Here is a 22,681-nt window from a genome sequence, read left to right as displayed (position 1 = left end):
CACGACTGCAGGTCCACAAAAAAAGAGTAGGAAATAAAGTTGGTTTATATTTTGCCCTTGGAAGGAAAACGGGACTTGAGAGATTGATTATTCAGGTTCTTTAAACCAGCAAAGGTGCATCTGCACAGTCATTACAGCAACTGAACACAGAAAACCTGCTCGTGGAAAATCAGTTTTTGGGAAAAACAACACTCCAGGACATTCCTGGGAATGGTGTTGGGAGCAGAAAATGAGGAACACGGGCTTGGACTCTCGTCTAGATTTGTTACGCGGACAAAGATTTCGGGGAAGGGAAGATGTAAAAAGTTCCTTTAAATTATTTTTTTCAATCCAGGAGCAGTAAAGGGCTATCATTAATGGCAGCCCTGGATATTCCTTGGATGGAAAAGGCAACAGAGCCCAGATTCCTTCTACACCTGGAAAGTGCCTGAAGGAGCTGTGGTTGCCCCTGGATCCCTGGAAGTGTCCAAGGCCAGGTTGGAGCAACCTGGTCTAGTGGAAGGTGTCCCTGCCCATGGCAGGAGGTTGGAACTGGGCGATCTTTAAGGTCCCTTCCAACCCAAACCATTCTATGATCCTGCAAACCCTCCATGGACCACGGGACTGTGAGCCCCAAACCTTTTCCTACCTGTATCTGTCTAAAAAAATCTCTCCTATACATCTTGTTCCTTCTTATAACCATAGAAAATCATGGTCAAAACCCTACATTTTTAGTCCTAGAGCTGCCATATGAGTCAGACAAGTGCCCTGGTGAGTTTGATAAAGCCAATCTAAGCATTAATTCAATATTTAAGGAAGCAAAAGACACTGGGACGCGTCTCTAACAAGGTCCCTGCACCTCAAGTTGCATTTCACTCAACGTGGTCTTCGCTTCCCAGGTCTGAAAAGACATGGAGGATGATTGTGGATTTGTAAAGCCCAGCAGCTCTTCTGGGAGCAAGCAGAACATTCCCAGTGAGATCCTTCCCTTTGGAAAAGGGGCAATTCCTCTGTCAGTGACTTTATCTCCCAGCGAAACGACCGGAGTGGAAACTTTATTGGCAGCTTTGCACGGCCCTCCCCCAGCTGCATTTTCCATATTACATTTTATAAAGTAGGAGTTTCTTAAAGAATAACCTTCAAATTGCAGCTTATTTAAAAAAAAAAAAACAACAAAACCCCTGAAGCTGTGAGAGCTCTGAAGGCTGGCAACCACCACGAGGTTAGAGCTGAACCTTTCCCCTCGCCCACTGTCATAACAATTCCTCGGGAAGGAGCCTGATATAAACTGAACAAGCAGACAGGTTTTCGTGTTCTCACACAAATGGAAACTATGTCATATAAAAGGACTTTAACGGGCAAACGACGCCGGGTTTTAGGTTGTTTTTTCTTTTTTTCTTTTTTTCTTTTTTTTTTTTTTATTCAGCAGAGTTTAAGGTTTTCTTCCTCTCATTTTCCCCTATTTTTTCCACTTTAAACACACATTCTGTCATGCATCTGAGCAGCACCAATGGACAAACCCCACCAAAAGTTTCAGCTGCACACAGTATATTTCATGCTGGTTTTTTTTCTTTTTTTCCCCCCACTGCTGTATTTGCTCTGGTGTGACTGGATGTACAGGCACTGCAAGGCATTTTTTTTTTTTTAAAGACTTCACAGGGGAAAAAAAAAAACCACCTCTTCCATTACTCCGCACTGGGTGGAAAAAACTCGCCTCCTCACAAAAGAGAGGTTGTAGAATTTATGAAAACAAAAGTGCCAATAAGATTTTTTGCCTGAATACCCGGGGGAGAAACACGATCATCTGCACCAATAAGAAAAAGATGCAGGCACTGGGTGCTCCACTAATTACAGCTGCTTTGGTGGGCAATATCACTGGTGAAACAGATGTTAGGGACCTATTAACAAAAGTTTTTTCAAACATCTGCTTACAATTTTAAGGCAATTGTAAATACAGCACAGAAGGTCAATTGGGCTCATTAAGGTCTATGTGCAAATCTACTGCTGCAGGTTTCTTTTTTAGCTAATACTGACTTTTTTTAACACAGGAAATAGAGTTTAATAGCAACTTGTGTCAATTTTGATTGTGATTTCATACAACAACAAACAACAATCGCATGCCCTGTGCTTCACCAAATAACCCATTTTCCTTCCTCTTTCTCCACCCTACCTACAGCACAGTGCCACAGTTCCAGGAGGGGAGGCACAAGGTAAAGGAAAGGTTGTAAATTGGGCAATTATGGAGAAATGATTGATTTTACTTTTAAACGCCAATTATGAATCTTGGTAGGAAATCTTCAGTTGTTGAACCCAAGACAAATGAGTTTTGATTCCAGCGCACGGCTACGATACGAAAATTGTTCTTTTAAGTGTCAGAGCAAGAACACAGATGTTCAGAGGGTCTAAAACATTGGAAATCATGGAATGGTTTGGGTTGGAAGGGACCTTAAAGATCATCCAGTTCCAAGCTCCTGCCGTGGGCAGGGACACCTTCCACCAGCCCAGGTTGCTCCAAGCCCTGTCCAACCTGGCCTTGGACACTTCCAGGGATCCAGGGGCAACCTGGTCTGGTGGAAAGTTCCCTGCCCACAGCAGGAGCTTGGAACTGGATAATCTTCCAACCCAAACCATTCCATGATCCTGTGACTTTGCATTAAACCACGTCTGTAGTAGTTGGACACCGAGCAAAAGGCCCAGTCGTGAGTAACAACGTGCAGCTCCAAGGCTTCCTGAACCAATTCACTTCCATTCCCAACAACCTGTTTTCCACCTGGAACTACACTGGTTATACATGGGAAAAGCTCTTTTGTAATACACAAGCCTTAAAGATTTTATCACATGGAAGACATTCATGGAAAGGAGAAGGAGAAATGCTGTGATGTAGGGAAAATCCCAGTATTAAAATCACACTCTTCACCCTTAACAATGAAGTTCATCCATTTGATGGCAAATGCTGATCTGTTAAAAATCAGAATTACTTTGCAAAACAAATTATAAGCAATTCTATCACTACCTGGTAGAGTTCACTACAGGAAAATTGACAATTTTACAGCATCTAAAAGCTTCTGAATGTTGTGGCTTGCACTAAATGTGAAGAAGATTCTACTGTAAGGTATTTGCTGCACATTTGAAAGCAAACCCAGCTTGGGAAATAAACACTAAACAGCACCTTTTACTATCACTAGTAGTACACAGTTGAAATTATTAAAAATAAGTCATAGTATGGACGAAAGCATAAAATTTGTAAAAAGTTCTTTATATCTGCAACCTTGAATCTGTGTTCATATAGATCTGAAAAAGTCATATGAGTCCTCCTTGTCCAAACAACAGCTAAATCTGAAGGCAAACATCAGAGCTTTCAGAAAACATTCCCATCAATAAAGACTTGTCTTTACTCAGCTTGGCCCAATATTGCCTGCTTTAAAAACTTATCACCCAATCCATCTTCCCTGGGACTTACTAGAAAGGATATTTTCAATGTCTTACGAGATTTTTCCTTCAGCCAGCAATTAAAAGAGTCTAAATGGACTGTGGAATTCTTTATTTCTCGTAAAGGAAGCTGGTAACTTAATTTTGCAGGGCTGAGGAGTCTGAGATCACCCTGGGTAATCTGCAAACTCAGCTTTTTGATTTGTTTTATCTTCCAGTTAAACTCAGCTGAGCAGAATTATATACATTAATTATATACTTGACACTGAGTAAAGCAGTAGAATGAACATTATTCTTTGTTTTTAAAAACCTACAACTCCATTGTGGCAATTCCAGAGACTCCATTTCACACCAGACAGGGGACAGATTGGTGACAAAAACTACCTCATCTCCAACCTCCCCCTCTGAATTCAAACCATTTAAAAAATAAGTTTGCATTCACGGCACAAAACTGATTTTATTGGTCTAACCTGCTTTTACTGAAGTGAGTGGGGTATTTTTCTTGCCTGAGGAAGTGAGAGAGAAGAGAGGGAAAGGAATAATATTTCATAAGGAAAACAGAACTAGGAGCACCTACACATGAAAACTTAGAAGAGAAGTAAAACTATCATTACCACTTCCACCCACTTTTAAAATTTCCCATTTCCATAGTGATCCAACTTCCCTTATGCAACTTAAATCAGAGAAGGTAAAGTCCTTACATTTTATTAGGAGCTAAATGAAAAACGTGTCCCTTCATTATTCCACTTAAATTCACTGGATATTACTCAGTACCACTTAATTGAAAAAAAAAAAAAGGCATATCCTCCCAAATCAAATCCCAGAAATCCCAAAGAAACTGGGTGTGGGAAATGCAAGGATCTAACAGGCAAAAAACCAGCACAAAGGTAACAGGGACGATGAAAGGATTTGCTTTAGCTGGGGAGGACATAAAAGATGAAGTTCTACAAAGCCCATTAAGTGTTCACCAGCTCACTGCAAATTACACTAAACACTTGGTTAAGGAATATTTGGCAGATGTCAGCAATGGGGAAGCCAAACATGTTCCTTACATTGAAGGATAATGTAACTACAGAGAGGGTTTGTTTTGGAACGAGCTCCACAGCCCAGAAATAATCTGGCCTCGTCCCCTGGCAGGGCTGGACTCACTGAGGAAGAAATAAGAGAGAACCATGACTACTTATGTGTCAAACCCACAGTCCTGCCATTTACACACAAAATATCACTCCTGAAACGAGATACTGTACACAAATTTGGATAATAAAACATTAGGTTCTAAAAAAAAGGGACCGCGACAGATCTTTAAAAACTCAAATATTTACGTAACCTCTTGTTTTCACAAGTGTTGTATATACAGCACTGCAGACACACAACTGCCTGCTGAAGTTAAAATCTTCCATCTTTTGGATTTTGCCATCCCACCATTATCTCCTGCAGTTTGGAAACCGCATTCCTGGGTGGGATTTGCGAAGTTCAAGCAGCATCTAACCCCAGTGAAATCTGTGGGATCATCTTCTCCTCTCAACCTCCAACTAGGAAGAAGATTTTGCAGGAGCCCACACGTTGACACCCCCCCCAGTTATGAGAAAGGCTGACTTGGACATTGATATTTATACAGTTATAAATTTATATTTATAGAGTTATAATAAATGTTCTGTGAGGTTCCACTTTAGGGAAACTATGCTTCAAGATGAGACAGAAAGAAAGGCATCTGTTTATAATTAAAAAAATATATCCTTGGCATAACTGACCAGGCAGATAAAGCATTTCCTCGTGTTGGCATTTTTGAGTGGGCATCTTCTTATTTTCTCTTCTCTTGCTGTTATACACGTTTGAAATCTCCAGTTCTTTTGTTTTTTTTCCCCCTTCTCTCCTCTCAGCAAGGCATCATTTGCATCAGCACACATTTATTATGAACTAAATCGACAGATTTTAAAATAGAGGGTTCTCAATAAAGGCATAATAAAGGTTTGCTCTGTTTCAAATGTTTGAAATAAAACGACTGAATTTTTAAATTGTTGAGTTCTGCAGTACTGTCACCCTCACAGCTACCAGGTTTTATGCAGCTTGCTGAGACATGTAATGAAAATGGTATTGACTTATATTCTTTTTACCATTTTTAAAACAACGTGGCTCTAATCCAAGGAAAAGAAATCATCTCGACAGCTCTGGTCCTCTGATAATTACACGGTTACAAGAGTGGCAGCTTCTTGAATAAAACTTTACAACATGACTTATCTGGAACTAATGTAAGGCAAATTTCTACTGTCATATAAAATGACAGAATGGTTTGGGTTGGAAGGGATCTTAAAGATCAACCAGTTTCACCCCCTGCCATGGGCAGGGACACCTTCCACTAGCCCAGGTTGCTCCAAGCTCCGTCCAACTGGCCTTGGACACTTCCAGGGATCCAGGGGCAGCCACAGCTTCTCTGGGTAACTTGTGCCAGGGCCTCCCCACCCTCACAGGGGAGAATTTCACCCTAATATCCAATCTAACCCTACTCTCAGTTTGAAGCCATTCCCCCTTGTCCTGCCACTACAGTTCCTGATGGAAAGTTCCTCTCTGGATCCCTTGCAGCCCCTGCAGGTACTGGAATGTGCTGTGAGGTGTCCACACCACCTTTTCTTCTCCAATATACAAACCTTTGCACCAACTCACAAACATGGGAGATGCAAAGGGCAGCTAAAACTGTGGTGCTTGAACAACCACAGACATTTGTGGTTGCTGGAGAAAAGGGAAATATCATCAGGCTTTGCCCCACGATACACAACATACACATACAGTCCCTCATTCTCCTGACCCTATGGAACACAGAGTCCTTCACTCTCACATTAATTCAATTCTGTTCAAGTTCTGGTTCAAATTTCCTTGGACAAACTCATCTGCGAAAAAGACAACTGAGCTCCTTCCCATCAGCTAAAAATGTTACTCTTGCTGAGTCTGACTGAAACCAAGGGGTGAAAGTCTCCATGGCTCATCAGCTGGACTCCCAGCCAGGTATCCTGAATGTTCAGAAGCTCAGGAAAGACAAAATCACAGAACCATGAAGGCTGGAAAGATCTCCAAGATCACCAAATCCAAGCTTTGCCAATCAAGGTGAGCTGTTCAAACAACTGAACTGAAATTCCAGCCCACGAATCTCCACGGGGGAAAGGTCAGCAAGTGGCCACAACATCTCCCCAACAGAAATCAGCTTCTCCTGAGAAGCACATCCCATTTAAGATCATGAAACCAGAGTTTTAACTCTTTACACCAGCTGTTCATTTTGCCTCTAGAAATGTCTGACCTTCTCCTATCCCAGGGCAGCTGAATTTCTCAGGATTAGCTCCTCTCAGACATCATTTCAGAAGCGTCAGTTCTACGTATGTACCCACAAAAAAGGCACACTGGCTGTGTCTGACACTTAAAGGAGTTTTCTGTTTGGTTAGCTGAGTTTTCCCAGAGAACTAGACAGGTGGTTTCTTTGGCAATCCACAGATTTTTTCCACTGGGAAGTGCTTCAAAGTGGTGGCCCTCACCTGCGACGTTCCCTCCTGAAAAGGGACGCGCGCTGTTCACGTCGCAGCAAACAAGCAGGAGCTGTCACACACCAACCTTTAAATTGTCTCACACATCAACCTTTAAATTGTCTCACACGTCAACCTTTAAACTGTCCATCAGGAGTGGCAGTGCCTGAAAAGGAAACATTGCAACCCTACCAAAACAAACCCACGTGAGCCAGCGCTTCCCCGCCGTGGCGCAAGCGGCCACCAAACCGCAGCAAGGAAACGTCGCTTCCTCAGAGGAATTCCCTGTTTAAGCACTTCATACTTCCATAATTCCGTCAGAAGGACTTGGCAGAAGCTGTAACACAAACACAAGGAATGGCAACCCTTCCCTTCCCAACCCTACAGACTGTAGGCTCCGAAATTTGGGCCTCCAGAGACACCCCTTTCATACCCCAGTTTTCCAACGGGTAGGGATGTGTCCAAGTGGAGCTGAAAGCACAGTAGCTGCTGACTGGATTCCTAATTCTAGGCAATGTTGCTATTTGGGCACATTTCAGGGGATATTATAATAAAGTATAAACATTTCAGGCACCATTTCACAATGGAAGACCTGTCACCCTTCCCCTCACTAGAACATCCATGGTGTTGTCGTGCCTGACTTGACTCATGAGGGATTTAGGGGATAATTTCTGACCAGAATTTTAAAGCTGATGAAACCAGACCTACCCATGTTCTACATTTCAAAAAGATACTTGGAATGAGCAAAGACACATATAGGATGCCTTAGGAAAGCTTTATTTATTGCTGCATGCATAAGCAGGCAGAGGGACTGCAGGAACAGCCCCAGCAGCAGCAGTTTTGTGTGACACGGTGTGGAATTAAATTAGAAACTGTTACCAGAAAACCCACTTCAATTAGGAGGGGAGTGGGTCAAAGGGTGTGATTTGTATTCCTGGCTGAGCTTTCAAGGCTTTCAACACAAATATTCCATTTCTGTCAACAGTGCCATGATCTCTTTGCAGCCACTTAAGGCAACTAATCAAAATTCCTACATTGCAAATCAAAAATTACCTGCTTTAAATCCTGAATCCACAGTACTGGAGGTCTACAAAGTACAGACCACACTGTGTCCTACTAAGAAAACTTCAATATAACCCAATTTTCACCATCTTCTGTAGAGTTATTCCCTTCACATTCACATAAACTTCTTGTTTCCATCAGGATCATGTCTGTTACTCACAGAATTCCTACTCTACATGTGCAGCATCACAACATAAATACAACTTCAAGATGCTTCCTGACCACTGCATTCAAATGTAAAAGGATGTACCTCTGCCTTTCCACCTCCATCCTCTCTCTGTGACATGAGACCATTTAAGAAATTACTTTTTTTAACCCCAGACATTTATGCTGGGGCTTATTTTGCAACTTTTATTTGACATCCTATAACATATAACATAAAATCTCCCACAGAGAAGGCAGCTCATCTGACAGAAGAAGCAAAACTCATTTTAGTTCTATTTTAGCTGATTTTGGAAACAAACCCCTAACAATTCAAGTCCTCCTTAGTGTTGAAATAAAATGTTATTTTGTAATTCTTTGAATTATGTTCTGTCAATACAACAGGAGAGGGCTCCCACTACAAAATTTCAATTTTTGCCTCCCATAAACCTGGTTGAACTCAGTGATGCAAAGAGTCATGGGAACTAAAGGATGAGGAACAAAGTACATTTGATTATTCTTGGATATGTTAGAATGCAATTTTACTGGAAAGTTGTAATTTGTCCTTGAAAACACACAGCATAATAGCTGAATGTTAAAAAAGGCTGAGGGTGACCTTGAAAAAGTATTTTAGCTCATTTCCAAGAAAAGGACTAAAGCTGCTCAAATCTCAAACATAAAGAAATCAGATTGCAAACTTTTTTATCAACTTAGTCCTATAAATGTGTGAAAGAGGTGCCTTAAAATATTATAAAACTATCTCAAAGATTAAATTTTATCATATAAAAGACTAGAGGTAGATGCTTCCTTTCAGAACTCTTCACACGTTTAAGTTTTTAAATCTCTCAGCTACAAATACATTTCACATATCCAAGTGTACCTGAGCATATCCTAAACCAAAATTCTTCTCTGTTAAAAATACAACATCTAGAAGATGAAAATAAATATATTCAAAGGGCTGTTGGTTTTTATTCTGGAAGCAAAATTATGATGGAGACAAAAAAATAAGAAATTGCTCCAGAAAACCCAAGCAGGATTGTTAAATTCCCACATTAGGGAAGGTCAAATTATACTTTCAGCTAAAGCCTGTAGTTTTGATTTGTGTACTTAAAGCCTGCTGAAAACAATTGTACATTGAAGGAAATAAAGTTGGGAAATGGCAGAAATATGACAGGTAAATTTAAAGCCCCCCCTCCTGCACCGAGTTCTGCTTTATGAGCATCCTTAAAACCACACAGAGACTCCACAAAAAGTTATGGGATTCAATATTCGAGTGAAAACATGAGCAAATCAGTCTGGAAGCAGCAGCAGGAATATTGCAGGGAAAATATTATACCAAGGACTTTATGGCCAGTGCTATTTCTGGCCCTAATTTATGAGCCCACTTCCACGAAGAAATGTGGTACCACCTTAAAAAGAAGGTTTTAAACTATGATATGCAGAGAGATGGAGGAGAAAAAAGGAGAGGGGAGGGTAAGGCAAGGAGGGTCTAATTTCAGAAGCAAACCAAAAAAAAATTCAAAGCCAAGAAGGACAGGACAAGGGCTGCTGTTTTTGGAGGACCAGATCACTTGTGCCATTTATTTACACAAGCTTTAGAAGACCAAAAAACCATAGTCTGGACTGCTGAATAATCAAAATAATAAAGGATTGTAAAAACAATAATAATAAAGACAGTGAAAAGCAAAACAAAGCACGAACACATCAGAATTTCTTGCAGGTAGTGGTAGAATTTGGAGCTGATAAGAGATGAAGAAGCAGAAGAGAATTCCTTTCCCACTGTACTCACCAACTGTGGTCTGGCAGAAGAGCAGCAGCACAGAGAAGAGGGGAAATTTAAGGAGGGGAACAGGTTCTAGTCAGTAGAATTTTGACCAAAGACTGCAACAATTATGGATTGGCTGAACGTGGAGGAGAAAAATCTGTAGCAGAAGCAAAGAAGGTACCCTGAGAACTTCTTGATTTCTGCTTGAAACACAAAACCTCAGTGTGAGCATCTGCCACACAGCTGGGGCTTGAAAAACAGCCACAGGTAAAACCAGGGAGGACAGAAAACTATCTCACATTTTCTGAAAGCAAACCCAACTCAGATTACTGGCAAATAATGCAGACACCACAATATGCCAGTAACACGAATATCAGTGTATTAACCACCCTCCAGAATGTTTTTTTCACACAGAAAAAAAAAAAAAGAAACAAAAAATGCCTACATGTAAATGTAAGTAATGCAAGGAAGACCTAAATACACCCTGAAATATGGTGCAGAAATCCAGGCACAAATGGCACACACACCAATAATCACCTACTTAGGGAAAACCACATCTAGGGATCAGATTCCTGCCCTTCTTGTAACGAGGTGGGTGTGAGCCACTGCATGGGATGGAGAGATGGTTAATGCAGTTTGAAACCTGAAAAGCACCTCAGATTTACTAGGACACATAAAACTGAAAACACAGAGTAGGCAAATAGTTGTGCCTTGCAGCCTGTTCCCTCGGTGACATTAATATCACAGGATAAAAAAAGACCTTCAGAAATACTGGAGCAACGTGATAAACTGAAAACAAAACCATCAGTCTTTGATTTTTTAAAAAAAAATTAAAGGACAGCTCGTGATACACAACCTTAATCAAGCTTTTTTTTAATAATTACGTGGTGGATGTTTGTGCAGACATTCACAACTTGATGGGTTTGGAATTTGGTGTTTAATGGTTGGGTTAAATACAGGAATAAAACCACCCTGGCTTGCTGAGGAGCAGCTCATTTGTGTCACCCAGCACTGGGGCTGGATGTGGCATCCCCCTGGCTCTGCATCCAGCCAGGATGGAGGAGCATTCCCAGCAGGATGGACGAGCATTCCCAGCAGGATGGCCCACAAAGCTGCCTGGCATCTCCTCTGGGAAGTCCACAGCAGGGTGCCTGGAGAGCACTGTTGTAAAAAACCCTCCCAATTTTCTCTTCACCCAGTTGAATATGTGAAGTCTCCCATGCCAGCATCCACCAGATACAGAGAACAGATAAAACACACACATAAAAACCTCATCTGAGTCATCTCACGGTACAAGGGAAAATGAAGAAGAAATTAGAGCACAGTTGGACTCTTGATGTTGTTTTTTTATATTTTAGTCATCTCTGAGCTAATACTTTGTGATTTAAATTTAGCTTAGGCTTTCCTTGTATAGTTACCATCAGTGTTAAAAAAAACCCAAACAAACCTTCCCTATTTCCAAAAAGGTTTTGGTAGATATCAGATAAATGCAGCTGCAAATACAGCCAAGAAATTCAGAGAACCTGGTTCTGGATCCAGTAAATCCAACTTCCATTTCTACATTTCTTTTTTTTTTTTAACACCACCTAGAGGTGTTTTTGCAAAGAACTCAACGAAGTGTGTTTAAAATACGGGGGAAAAATTCTGCAGAGGATTTTAATTCACTGCTAGAAAAACCTCCCCGACGTGAGCGAGAGAACAGCTAAATAAAAGGAAAATTTACACCCAAAACTCTTGAAAAATCTAGGGTTACCACACTTTATGAGCCATGTCTAATTTGTATGTGGCACCTCTGGTCTAACAGATATGATCTATAAGCAGGCAAAATATTGGAAGCCACCAGAAGCGTTTCCCAGTGTTAAAATAAACACCTCAGCACTTGGAGATTTTTGCTCAGCAGGTTGTTGGGTTTTTTTTTATTCCTCACTGGGAGGGGGAAGCAGGGAAGGAAGAAAGGAAGGTACTTATCTCCTGCTCTGCTCCACCACTCAGGAATTGTCACTCACTCCCTGGGATTGGGGGTTTCAGCTCCAAGTGGGAAGCATTCCATTCCACTTGGTTCATGCTCGCAGTGTTTCACTGCTTAGCTTGGCAAAACATCAAAATAAGAACATTTTCACCCTCCTTAACCCCTCCTGTTGGCACACCAGCTTATTAAGCCAAGGCCTCGCAGCAAATTACCATTTTCCCTCTAAACCAATATAATTCTGTTGTCATCAACACCCTGTGTTCCAGCTCCAGCCAACTGGAGGATATTCCCTCTTTCCTCACAGTTTCTACCCAGTTGTTCCCCCAGTTAGTGGTGGAATATAAATCATCAATGAAGAATTTGATCTGTTCTGATGAGCACTGAGTGCTGGAACCTCCAAACAGCACATTAGATAAAAACCAGGTTATATCTGGTAGGATCCTAATATTCCAATTATCACTTCCAGAAACTCCTACCACACATTTTATGTTGGAATAAAAACCAGAGGAGCCTGGAACAGCAACTCACCTTCAGCAAGGAGCCACTGCTGACCTGCAGACATTCTCCCAGACTGAATTATTGGATAATACACCCAATATGGAACAGCACCTGTTTATTGACTGACCTTCATAAAGAAGGAAACTTCAATTTTACTCCCAGTTTACGTGTATCTCCCTTTTCCTCCCATATTTCTCCCAAAAATCTGTCTGTCTTGTACTAAAAATCTTCACAGTGAAAGGTTTCTCTGTTCCTTTTGCTCTCTGGTTTCCACAGAATTCCGGGTTGAGTTTTCTGGGGAGTTAATTAACATTAATATACAGCTATTCTATAGTTACAGTTATTCTTGCAGATGTCCCCAAAAGACATTTATGTTCATCTTTTCTAATCTCCTCCTATTTCTGCATAAAACACTAGGAAAAAAAACTCCCCATAAATTGATATTTCTGGAACCCACAGCTGAAAAAAAGGTTTTTTTCTAGTATACAGCACGTCATTATCTGAATTTCTAAATGAAACATTATTTATTTCTCCTGATTTTTTTTCTTATGAGTCAGCAACTATCAGAATTATTTTAACAAGAAATTATTTTTTTTTAAAAGAAAGACATAAGTTCTGCAATTTCTAGTTTTAATAATTGGTACTAATTAATCAAACTGTAACAACATTAAGTTACACTTGATCCACCTCAACCATGAAAACAAAACAAAAAAAAAGGAAATAAAAATTACTGATAGCAGCAAAACACTGGGAATGTGTGGGGGGAAATACTGGTAATAGAAATTAACATAATATAAGCAGAAATCTTCATTTTATTGTCCCTAAAAGTTATATTAAATTTATATTAAATTTATATTTATATTTATATTTATATAATAATTTAAATTAATATAAAATAAATTTATGTTAATATTAAAAATAAATATTAATTAGCAAAACTTGTCTATAACAGAGATTAAGAAAAGAATAAATTTGCCTGGAAGATTTTAAGGTGTTTTATGTACCTAAAGCTTTAAGTACTTAGATAAATTATCAGATCGAATTAAGGTCGTTTTTATAATATCATTTATGGTGCTGTGAAGGCCACGTTTGCTTCTTTAAAATAATTCCTCATCTTGCTCCATCAGGAGGTTTCAAAAAAACCCTCAGGACCACGGGATGCAGCGAAATAACCTAGGACAATATATCCCCTGAGCAAAAATCCCAGCTGCTTTTCAAAAACCTTGGCAAAAGGTGATTTATTTCACTTCTCCCTTTTTCAAACAGATGGATAAACTGTGATGGAAAATATTAAACATTCCACGAGTCCTAACCTGCCATGGTCTGCTAACTTTAAATTACTCCCTATCACGTGAATTCTACATGACATCAACTACCACACAAGAGCTGAAATGTGCATTAAAGCAGGTGGCCACCAGCAATTTCTTTTTATCTCTCACATCTGGTACCATAATCCATATAAAATATACATGTTATCTTTTGCTAACAAATCACAGAATCAGAGAATCGTGGGATGGTTTGGGTTGGAAGGGACCTTAAAGATCATCTGAACCCTGAGGCTTTCCTATTGTCACTTCATTTAGTGAATTATCCAAAAAGTACAATGTACTGCATTTTTAAAAGCATGAAACACAAGCAATTTGTGGGATTCAGATTAAGTGTTCAAAAAATTATTAGGACTGTAGGAAATATAAAGAGGGTGACTCAAAATAAACAAGCAGAGCGGGAATACATCGTTTGCACATTCAGCTGGGACCACAAGCAAAGTTATTATTTAGTGTCAGCAAAATAAAGTGCTCCCCTTTCCTCATACTCCCTAATTTTCAACCAAAACAGGAAAAATTAGAGGTGGAATCACCATGGGCTTAAATGGAATCGTTACCAGCCTTTATAACTTCAGAAAAATCAAACCCAAACACTAAATAAATTATCTTTCACAGACAATTTTCCATTTGAACAAGGGTGTTTGGGGTTTCTGGTCATTAATTGGTTTGATCAGAACTCTGACAATGTGTAGGTTTTTCCCCAATTAATACTGCCATCTCCTTACATCCCACTTATTTTACTTTAATCCTGGAGTATTTGCTAAATAAAGAATCGTTTCCCTTGAATGCCATGGTTTTATTTCCTCTTTCTTCACCTCCTCCTTCCTACTTTTTTTTCCTCCTCCAGTTTTCTCTTCATTATCCCTCTTCATCTTCCTCTGTGGATGGACAGTCTGATGATCCATTTGAACACAAACCAAACTAAAAATATCCAGGGGACAGTTCATAGCTGGATCCCACAACTCCTTAATGCAACATCCACAAAAGCTTTGTGTTTGCAAAGAATCCTTTAAAACACTTCTGGGTTTTGGGTTTTTTTTTATATATATAAGATCATACCATCAGTAAAAATAGTGTCAGTTCAAGTTTACAAAAAAAAAAACCCTTTGGAAGTCCATCCACGTTTAACAGTCAAGCAACAAGAACAATGCCAGTAAATTCTTTGGAGAGCAACAGGAGGCAAAGGATTTTATGGCAATCCTGGGGATCACAAACCTGCAGTGGGGGAACCTCACATTTTTTTTTATACACACCATTCTCCAGGCCATGACATTTCAGGCTAAATGATATGAGGTGTGATAAAAGCAAGCCCTAGTTTGAATACAAACAGATTCTTAAAATATTTTAACTAGGACTATAAGCGAAAATAAATTAGGCCAGTGGGATTTAGGTCAAGAATTCAGATTCGGTGGGATTTTCTTGGTTTAGTGCTTAGAGTCAGAAAAGACACAAGCCTGCAAAGTTTTTGGCTCTGGAAACAATCACAGGGAATCATTCTGAAATTAAATCACTATCTTCTGACTGGCAGCATAAAAACAAACAAAAATCAGTGTTTTTATTCTTAAGAACACGAGAACAGGTGCTGTCTAAACTCTCCCAAAGCAGCCATGCTTTAAGTTTCCTAGTTCCTACTTAGCTTCCATACTGCTGGAAATCCAACCTCCTCCTTTAGTTTTTTTTTTCTAATGAGGGCAAAGAGATGGAGATGTGCAAAATGGAAACTGGAAGCCAACTCTGAGCTTCTAACAAATCTGATTATGCTCTTCTCTCCCTCTGTAGTCACAACGAAACACTGAAACCTCCAGGGAATCGTTCAGACTTCGTGTGACTGCATTTAGTTGTAGTTCAGATCTTTCACAGAATGGTTTGGGTTGGAAGGGACTTCAAAGATCATCTTGTTCCACCCCCTGCCACGGGCAGGGACACCTTCCACTAGCCCAGGTTGCTCCAAGCCCCGTCCAACCTGGCCTTGGACACTTCCAGGGATCCAGGGGCAGCCACAGCTTCTCTGGGCAACCTGGGCCAGGGCTTCACCACCCTCACAGGGAAGAACTTCTTCCCAATATCCCATCTAACCTTGCCCTCCTTCAGTTTAAGGCCATTCCCCCTTGTCCTGTCACTCCAGGGCAGAATCATCAAGGCTGGAAAAGACTTTCAAGATCATCCAGTGCCACCCTCACCCAGCGCCACCACAATCACCCCTAATCCATGGCCCCAAGGGCCACATCCAGACACCTCTGGAACTTCCAGTGACAGTGACTCCACTTGGATATCAAACTATTCTTCTGTTTTATCTGAATGCAACACCTTTGATTTATTCCTTTATCAATCTGATGATTATAACAATTACAACACAGAGGTGTTGGGGGAGAAATGCAGATCCAGGACTTGCCCAAGCCCTGAGTTGCTCAATAAAGTTAATCAGGGATGGGGAGGGGGGGGAGATTGTTTTATGTGACCACATTATCAGTGCTGAGGTCCTGGCCCAGGTTGCCCAGAGAAGCTGTGGCTGTCCCTGGATCCCTGGAAGTGTCCAAGGCCAGGTTGGACAGGGCTTGGAGCAACCTGGTCTAGTGGAAGGTGTCCCTGCCCGTGGCAGCGGGTGGCACTGGATGATCTTTAAAGTCCTTTCCAACCCAAACCATTCTATGAATATTAACAAACCTAGTTTTTCTATGTTGTACCCTCCCATTTTTAAGGCATGGCTCATGTCCTACACTGATTTATGCCTATCTTTGAGGTTTTTAATTTATTACTATAAGCACATGACTTTATTTAAGGCTATTTTGTGATCTGAGCTCATGCTGGGGACAATAAGGTGATTATTTGATGGACACAAGGATATCTTTCTCAATGAGGTGCAAGTATTAATCCCTAAGTCCTTCTGGGCAGTTTAAGCTTAAAGCAACACTTCTTTTTTCTAAATAAAATTAAAATTCAAAGGCAGAATTGACAGCCATGGAGTCAGCAAACCAACAGCAATAATACATACATAATATGCTGTAATTAATATTACATATAACAAGATATTATATCCATTATGGCACATTGTATTCTATTACATATATTCCATACTTCAAGTTAATCCTCTTGTTGAAAAAACCCCACGATTTGTAACTTCAGAGCTGAATTTTTTCACTTTAATACAAAAAAATCTGTTTTAAAACATGGGCATGAAAACAGCACCACGTAAAACAAACCAAGTGTTACTGAATCCCTGCCACTTCCATCCTTCAACTCTTGTTTTCACTGTGCAGCCTTCCAGGGTTCCCTCTCATATTTAACCAAGGAGGAGAGTTCCAAGGCTGTGTGTGTGTGTGTATTCCGAGGATAACATGGATTCAGGAACTTCCAGCAGCAGGGAAATACAATATACTACGAGTTCAACACGGGTTAATTGCTCTGCAAAACGAGTATCTTTTTTTTTTTATGACTCAATTCCCTCTGGGAATGCCAAACCTCCCTCTGCGCCGACGGAAACCCTGCGAGTGGGGGGCCCTCACTTTCATGGAGAGGAAGAAAATCCACTGATTTTTACAGAACAAGAAAAAGAAAGAGGGGCACGTTTTGCCTTCAACCCCATGAAAAATCCCACACACAAGGTGCGTGACAGGAAAATAGGGACGGGATTGTTCGGAGCCCTCAGGAACCGCTCGCGACAGGTGGGGAAGAAAGGCCCGGAAAATCGACTCAAAGGAGACGACAAATCCCAACGCAGAAATCCTCCAGCCAGCACGTCAGGAAAAATGGGATGGCAGAGAAGAGGCTGGGAATGGCCCAGGACCAAAGCAGTGCCAAAAAACTTCCAAATTCCTCCCTTCCTACGGGCAGGGAAGGGAACAAGACTCTCGGCTGTGTTACGGGAATTCCCGCAGGATCTTTTGTTATCGGCTTTTTCCAAGGCTGGAGGATGCAAATCACTACCAAGAAGTGAATGGAAGAGGGAAGTGTATAATATTTCAATATTACACATTTAGAACTAAATTAGCAAAAGCTACTGCTGAAATTAATTTGGTTTGATTTAAGGGAAACGAACTCATTCTGTTACTTAGGCTGATTTTTAGCACCCAAGGAAGGGCCAAAATACCAAATGTAAAAAAAAAACCTTGAGGAAAAAAAGCACCTAAGTAGGTGTTCAATGCACTAACTTTCTTCTTTTGAGGATAAAAAGCCTATAAATTAAAAAAAAATAGGAAGTTTAAAAGTTAGTGACCCCAATGATGTAAAGAATGAAGGAAGATGATCTTATATCAAGGAAAGTAAGATTAAAGAGCAGGTCTGTTGCCATCAGTATCTAACTTTGGGGGTTTGGTTAGACATTCATCAAGCAAAGCATTCCTTCCCACCCTAAAGTTTAACATACAAACAAAATCAAGGGATCTAAACTTTTAAAGGCAATATAAATATTTCAAGGGCTCTCTGCACTCTTTATCCAAACAGACAAAATATTTGGGGTTATGTGGCTGTAGAAGAGATTAAGTATAAAGTATGTAGAGTGTTCAAATGCAACTGACCCAATGGTCAGCACCTGTTTTTTAAATATTCAATGCCTATTTCCTGAGAGAAAGGGACCTTTCCATCAAGGAAGAATCCTTCCTGCACATCATGGAATTCTCCAGCTCCCTGACCAGAATTCTTGGGGGTGAAGGGTGTAAGGGGTTAATTTATACAAACTGTTAAAGTTAAAACACTCATTTTAGCAGACTATTAATGTACTTGGATGGTCTCACCATGCTAAAATACAAATATTATCAGAGAATCATGGAATGGTTTGGGTTGGAAGGCACCATAAAGGTCATTTCCCCCCCCGCCACGGGCAGGGACACCTTCCACTGGCCCAGGTTGCTCCAACCTGGCCTTGGACGCTTCCAGGGATCCAGGGGCATCCAAAACTTCTCTGGGCAACCTGTGCCAGGGTCTCCCCACCCTCAGAGCCAGGAATGATTTTAATTTGTTCTTTAAAAAATAGGGTTTAAACAGAAAATAAGGGAGATCACCGAGGTGCCCGGAATGACTGAGCACAGGGTCCAGTGTTTACAGAGAACAAAACATCACAAGGATTTGAAAAACAAATTAAAAATCACCCAGCACATAACAGAGTTTGTCAATCTCAGCTTCTTTGCTTGTGCCTCTGGAGTGTCATTCCAATCTCCTTCAATTACACCCTATTTTTACTTAACCCAGACCTGCATTAGCAGCATCTGTATTTCAATAAAACAAGTTTTAAAATAAAATGACTCCTAATGCCCACCTGCCAAAATTAGAGTCGTAGTTTAATTTTTCAAAGTCTGACAATATGAAGCTAGAAAAGTAAAAGGGCACTGATGATGTAAAGGATTTTCCTTTTTTTCAAAGATTTTAGCTGTTTGGAAATTGTTTATTCTAAGCTGACATTTTATTTAAATATCCTATTCAGCAATTATGAAAGCAACCTCATTCCACATTTCACTTCCACTAAAATTCACCGGTTTTGTGTCAAACTCTTCCTAACAACAGCACTTTGTCCTTCTTAAATATTGGGGAAAAGAGATCCACAATGGCATTTCATAGAGAATATATCACATGCTGGCTTAATCATATATAAATCAAATTTTCTGCCAACTAAAATATTGAAATGGGATAGAAGATATAGAATAAAACTGAAATTTATATCTAATGAATTTATTTTTTAATGAAATGCTTGTGAAACCATTCCAGCCAATTAGAGCGGGCAGAAATATTGGAAATAGAAATATTTCTGCATTAATCTCCAGCCTTGTGAGTGGAATGTCTGTGCAAAGTAACTCTTGTACCACTACACCAGACACAGCCTCGAAAACAACAGTTTCATCTTAAAACCTGCAATCCCAGGGATGCCCTGAGGAGAGGAGACACAGAGAGAGGTAAAATCAACCTGCTCAGGTGGAATTAGGATAAATACCTGTGAAGAAAAGGGTTCTGAAAGTTGCAAAAAAATTTCCTTACAAAGAAAAAAAAAAAGCCAAGGTTCTAATCTTTTTTTAATTTAGAAGAACTGTAGCTTGAAAGTGTAAAAGACTTCCTCTCCTTTTTCTCCTGGACTCTTTGTGGAAGAAAGGAGAGACTTATCTAATGTAGTGGCAAGAGGACTTTTCTCTTTTTCTTCTTGGACTCTTGTTGAAGGAAAAAGAGAAATTTAATTGAATGTAAATATATTATTTCGTTGTAGAAGTGATAGCTAAGTTGTTACCTATATGTATATCTATGTAAATAAACCTTGTATTTTCCCTTTCCCCCAATGCTGAGTTAGTTGTGTTTTGTCTGAAAACCCTCCTCACACTGGGGCTTGAACTTGGAAATTAAGATTTCTGAGGGTCTCAAACCACCACATCGAGCCTTTAAAACCAGATGACATTTAAACAAATTTTTAATTGACAATTAAGTGGATGCCATTTAATTTAAGGGTACCTACAGGTGAATTCCCAGTTTGTTGTTACCTCAGGACACCCAAATCCAGGGATAGTCCAGTTAATACTCCAAACCACCCCGACCTGCCATCTGGAGAGCTAATGAACAATCAAGGGCTCTCCCAAATTAAACGCCAGAAATTTTTTTCCCTTAGAATCTTTAGGACAACACTGTCAAGTCCAATCTATTCCCCGGGCCTCCAGAATCAATTTTTCAAACTTTATGACAGGTCTAATAGTTCCCACCTGTTCCTCCTGCTTGACTTTTGACTGGCACGTTACCAGCCAGGGTGGAAACGCAGACAAAGACCCCTATTAGGCTCCGGCTGTTTCTCTACTGTGAGGTTGCTCAGCCATAAAATTAGTTCCAGCCCCCCTTTTTCTCCTTCCATCTCTTCATTTTGGGGGGGGTATGAAGGTTTTTAGGGGAGTGGAAAGGGAGGCAGAAGTTTGGCATCCAGTCGGTGGAAGGAAAATCCACAGAATTTTTTTTATCGTGTTTAATGCCGAATTTTTTTATCATCTACTAAACAATTTGCTAACTAAATTTATGACAAATCACATTCATTAAGTTCTTGAGGTGTCTCTATATCATGTTTTTAACCATCAAAACTTGGCAAAATTTGAGAGTCTATCATACAATATATGATTATATAAAAGCAGTGTTGCAATTTTTTTCAGGGAATTGGGAAGGATCGATGGGTAACTAGTTTTTATTCAAGCAAACAACATCTTTTTTTCCTGAGATGTGTTTTCCTTTCACTCAGAACTGCCAATTAGACACAAGTGTCATGCACACATCCTAACAAATTCAGAGGGGTTCATTTGGAAGTACCTTAAAAACCCGACAACTTTTTGCTTTAATAAAAATTATCTGGAAGCGCCTTAAAAACCTGACAACTTTTTGCTTTAATAAAAATTATCTGGAAGTACCTGAAAAACCTGACAACTTTTTGTTTTAATAAAAACTACCTGGAAGTGCCTTAAAAACCTGACAACTTTTTGCTTTAATAAAAATTATCTGGAAGCGCCTTAAAAACCTGACAACTTTTTTTTTCTGAATAAAAATTATCCAATAGGTCTCTGCATCGATTTCTAGTGAAATATTATCATCTAAGATATCATATTTATGAAATATTTATGAAATATTACCATCTATACTCAAGGGTCTTCACTGACCTGCAAGTCACATGGATTCCATTATTCTATTATTCATGACAACCAAGTATTTACAATAACATCAACCATAATACTTAAGACAAATACCTTAACTTATTAAAACAAAAGTCTTTCTGTAAGATAAATTTAATATAAATTATTAATAAATTAATCATTTTAATTCAAATTATAATCTGCCTGGGACCATCTTCCCAGTACAAGCTACTTAGAGCCAGGACTTCTGGTTTACAACTTACCTGAAAATCAAACTATTCAAGCCTCACCACGATGGGGAAAATCTTGAAGACCTACATCTGTAAGCACTTCGTTATATTTGGAAAACTTAATGTGAAAAAGCAACCTTTAAATACATGAGAGTAAAGGTTCTGCAGTCACTGAAAAACCAAGACCACTTCTCTTGCTTTCCTTGGTAATTAATTGCACATAAATTGGTCGGACGTGGCTCTATTTAGCTGGTGATATTTAAAACTGCCCTGCCTGTATCTCTCCAAAAGCCACTGCAAAACCAGCTGCAGGATGAGGATGTAGATGAGGGGAAGGGGATTGGCAAAATTTAACAGCAACAATATTTAATGTGTGCCTCCAAATTGCAGCATTTTAGCACAAATTATCATTTGTAATTTCTGCAAGACTACAAACTAATTTAATTAAATACTCTTATAACGCACCCTCCTTCACAGATGTTGTGTGCCTATATTACAAAACACCTTTATTACTTGCAAGAAGGTATATTCTGTAACTTATATCAGCCTCACAGTCCAGGTTCTCAGCCTGAGAACTAAAGCCATTATTGCTGGTTAACTCATCAGTTAAAATAACAATCAAGGTGATTTAACCAATGACGCTATTAAAGAAAAAAAAAAATCCAAACCAAAATCCCCGGGGTTATTATTTTTCACCAGTAAAATTCATCTGCAACTTCTGCCAATACATTGATACTGAAAAGTTAAGTGCCAAGAGAAGTTACAGGTAGAAACACTCATGGAATAATCTGTCCTGAAGAGCAACAACTTCCCAAAGACAGGTTTTTCCATCAGACTTCCACGAAACACAAAAGTGCAGCCTTTGTACACAGACTCCAACCTGAGATTTAGTAGCTGTGATTTTCATGTCACTTAATCCCATTTAAACTCTAAAGAACCACCTTCTCAAAGGTATCCCACAACTCATTCACAAGGGTCATCTGTGTGATGATGAAAGAACTTCTTCCATATCCCCTAATCCACGTTTTAAAAACCCAAACGAACCACTAAAGGGTATTTTGGTGACATTTTCAGCAAAAGAAATGAGAGAAAACAGTGATGTTAAAATTAAGGACAAAAATCTCCTTGGTACTACTTAAATAGTTAGCTTAGACAATAACTTGTACCAGAAAATAACTTGTACTAGAAAATAACTTG

General features: G+C 39.7%; 1 protein-coding gene and 1 long non-coding RNA gene across 6 annotated transcripts in view; both read right to left on the bottom strand.

Annotated features, from left to right (window-relative positions):
• HLCS (holocarboxylase synthetase) overlaps window positions 1-22,681 on the bottom strand; it is a 113,544-nt gene that overhangs the window by 50,464 nt on the left and 40,399 nt on the right. The gene's annotated exons all lie outside the window — the stretch shown is intronic.
• LOC113976518 lies at window positions 20,833-22,675 on the bottom strand. Its single transcript, XR_003537104.1, has 2 exons — window positions 21,151-22,675; window positions 20,833-21,002 (listed from the first exon to the last, which is right to left on the bottom strand). It is a non-coding gene; the product is annotated as an uncharacterized LOC113976518 (long non-coding RNA).

Source organism: Neopelma chrysocephalum, unplaced genomic scaffold, assembly GCF_003984885.1.
Source record: "Neopelma chrysocephalum unplaced genomic scaffold, ASM398488v2 Primary Assembly neopelma1_166, whole genome shotgun sequence".
NCBI lineage: Eukaryota > Metazoa > Chordata > Aves > Passeriformes > Pipridae > Neopelma > Neopelma chrysocephalum.
The sequence above is the reverse complement of the archived record's forward strand: the minus strand, read 5'-3'. Positions and strand labels throughout refer to the sequence as shown.